This window comes from Tupaia chinensis, unplaced genomic scaffold (genome assembly GCF_000334495.1).
Source record: "Tupaia chinensis unplaced genomic scaffold, TupChi_1.0 Scaffold000523_1, whole genome shotgun sequence".
NCBI lineage: Eukaryota > Metazoa > Chordata > Mammalia > Scandentia > Tupaiidae > Tupaia > Tupaia belangeri.
Window position 1 is genome coordinate 839,928 of NW_006160036.1, and position 3,408 is coordinate 843,335.

A 3,408-nucleotide genomic window follows, 5' to 3' on the forward strand; every position below is an offset into this window, starting at 1 on the left:
CAACCTCGATGCCACCTGCTGGCCCCTTTTGCTGTTGTTTTTAGGCTCTTGCCATAGGGTATGTGCACTCATCAGAGAGAGGAAGAGAGAGATAGAGAGAGGAAAAATGAAATCACCCCCCTGGGGGGTGACTACCGTACAGTCCCTTCTCCACTCTTCTCTTGGGATTTTGGGAATGCATGCACACATTCTGGGCTTCATTTTCTTTTCTTTTCTTTTTTTTTTTTTTTAAGAGAGATTTTTGCTATCTTACCCGGCATGAGCTTCAATCCGCCAGGTCTGGGCCAAAAGGAATCCAGTGAGGTGACCATTACACCATTTCCTGGTCCCAGCTGGACATGATTTTCAAGCCACTGGGTCCAGAACTTGAATAATAGTTATCCATGTGGGAGTCCAGAGCCTTAACCACCATGCCACCTGCTGGCCCCATCTTCATTTTTATTTTTGTTTTTTAGGTTTTTGCCTTAGGGTGTGTGCTTTTGCTAAAGAAAGTTAGAGGGAAAGTGAGAAATCACCCTCCAGGCCATGCCTCAGTCCTTTCCTGCATTTTCCTCTTTGGGGTTTTGGGCACACATGCACATAATCCTGGTGTGGTTTTCTTTTCTTTTCTTTTCTTTTCTTTTCTTTTCTTTTCTTTTCTTTTCTTTTCTTTTCTTTTCTTTTCTTTTCTTTTCTTTTCTTTTCTTTTCTTTTCTTTTCTTTTCTTTTTTTTTTTTTTAAGAGGTTTTTGCTGTAGGGCACGTGCACTCACCAGAAAGACAGAGACTGAAAGCGAGAAATCACCCCAGAGTTGGGGGGTGGAGGTGGGGGTGGCAACACTGCAATCCCTTCTCCTCCGTTCTTCTCTGGGAATCTTGGGCACACACGCACATGCGCCCGGCATGAGTTTAAGCCATTGGGTCTGGGACTTGAACCGCGGTTGACTACATGGGAGTCCAGCCATTACACCAATTGCTAGTCCCTCCTAGTGTAATTTTCAAGCCACCAGATCTGGGACTCAAACTGTAGTCAGCCCTGTGGGAGTGCAGTGCTTTTACCAACCATGCTACCTGCTGGCCCCATCTCTGTTTCTTTTTTTTTTTTTCTTTAATTTCATGATAGATTGTGCGTATGAGAGAAAGAGAGAACTTCTGACAGGATTTGGTCACATACAATCCTCTTTCTTCAGCCTGTCAAGATCTTGAGAACTTGTGAATGCACCTGGTATGTTTTGCACACCAATTGGGGGTCTGAACTGTGGTCATTCATGTGGCTTCCAGCACTATAGTTTAGTATGCTGCTATGAAGTGTGCCACCAGATTGGGCCTCTCCTCTCTCATTCTCTCCCTCCATGAGAATCAGCTAAGGGCCTTGTTGGCGGAGTTGTGGCTCAAGCCAACCTCTAGTGACAGAAGCTCTCTCTCCTAAAGCATCTGTGAAATAACAAGGAAAAATCCTAGTAAATATCCCAGCACTGGTCTGGTCTGTAAGAAGAGTTTATTAATCAGGCTTTTTATTTTTTAATTTTTTTAATCTTAGCGATTGCATTTATTGGAAGAGTTGGAGAAAAAAATGCCATCAGCCTAAGAAGTTGTGAGTTATCTATAAATCAGCTCATTTAGGAGTGAAAGAATCCTTGGATCATATCAGAATGTATGTTTTTCTTTTGAAAGTCTTGTACACCTAAAGGGGTAACTGTAAAAGTCTCCTATTTTTCCATAAAGAACAAATTCTTTGTTTTAGCCTACTTTCAATAGAGGGGCAACTAGTATAATGCCATCTTCCCGGATGAAGAGCATTGGAATATTCTGTTTAGTTGATTTATATATTTCTTCATATGTTTCTTCATTAATTTCTATAATAGTCACAGTTTCTTCCACATCTCCTAGTATCATATTTAAATGCTAATTATAAGCATGTAATCTGCCTCAAAGCTTTTGGTCACTTCTCATTTTCACGTAAATTCGCTCATCCAGGCTGAGCTGATGAGATCCAGGGGCTCCTCTATGGTGTTTGTAGTTTGTTGCTGTCCATGTTGCCCACCATGTTTCAAGCCCCTAACCACGCTTTTTAAAGCCAAAATACAGAATTTGGTCTGTCCAGACAACTCTGAGGGTTTATTGCTAAGATAGGTGCTAAAGAGCCAGAAACTGCTCCTTAGGCTGGGATGGCCAGAATGTATATTCTGAAAAAACTGCATGGATTTAAAATTTTTTTGCACAAAAATGAAGTATATTAATGCCATTTTTCCATAAACTTTTTTTTTTAATTTGTATGTGATTGCTAGAGATGGAAAGAAACAGAGAGAGGAATAGTGAGAAAGCATCCCCCAGGAGGTATGACCACAATCATTCTCCTCTATTCTCTTGTCAGGATTTTGGGCACACATCCACATGTGCCTGGCATGTTTCCCAAGCCTCCAGGTCTAGGACTCAAACTACACAGTTGACCACGTAGGATCCAGCTGTCCTAGCCACCATGCTACCAGACCCCTTCATGACTTTTTTTTCCTTCCCAAGAATTATTTATTTAGGAGGCCAGCAGGTGACATAGTGGTTAAGGCAGCTGGACTTTCACATGACTGACCACAGTTTGCGTCCCAGACCTGAGAGCTTGCTTTCTCGCTTTCCTTCTCTCTTTCTCTCTCTCTCTGGTCAATTTCAATAAAATAAAATAATGACAGTGAATAAAATTAAATAAAATAATTATTAAAGAAATAATTATTTAGTTTTATTTATTTATTCATTATTATTTTAATTTCCTATGGGGCACGTGTGCTCACCAGAGAGAGATGGAGAGAGAGAGAGACAAAGTGAGAAAGCAAGCTGCTGGATCCGGAACTTGAACTGCAGTCAGCTATGTGGGAGTCCAAAGCCTTAACCACCAATCTACCTGTCTGCCTCTAGGACTTCTTTTTTTTTTTTTTTGTAAGAGAGATATTTTTGCTGTAGGGTACTCACCAGAGAGACATCAAGAAATCAACCCACAGGGAGAATGGCCACACAGCAATCCCTTCTCCTCCATTCTCCTCTCAGGATCTTGGGCACACATGCACATACACCCAATGTGAGTTTCAGGCCTCTGAGTCTAGAACTCAAACCACAGTCAGTCATGTGGGAGTCCAGTGATATAATCATTATGCCATTTGCTGGTCCCTTTTTAAGGTGATAAGAATGTTCTAAAATTGATTATGGTGATGGTTGTGTAAGGTTGTGAATATGTAAAAACTGTTGAGAGGCTAGATGGTGACACAGTGGTGAGGAATTTCTCTGTGAGGGGACCCACATAGGAAGGGTCCAAGTTTGTGTCCAGAGTCTCCCTGGAACTCACCAGTTACACATAGGCCTATGATCCAAGGCTAGTGAAAGCTAGAGGTGGATTGTGGCATGGAACACCTGTTAAAAGTGCCTGTCTTTTTTTTTTTTTTTT

At 41.5% G+C, this 3,408-nt stretch overlaps 1 pseudogene; it reads right to left on the reverse strand.

Annotated features, from left to right (window-relative positions):
* Window positions 1-1,718: 1,718 nt before the first annotated feature.
* The window catches only part of LOC102498954 (U6 snRNA-associated Sm-like protein LSm3 pseudogene), a 3,299-nt pseudogene continuing 1,609 nt past the window's right edge, over window positions 1,719-3,408 (reverse strand).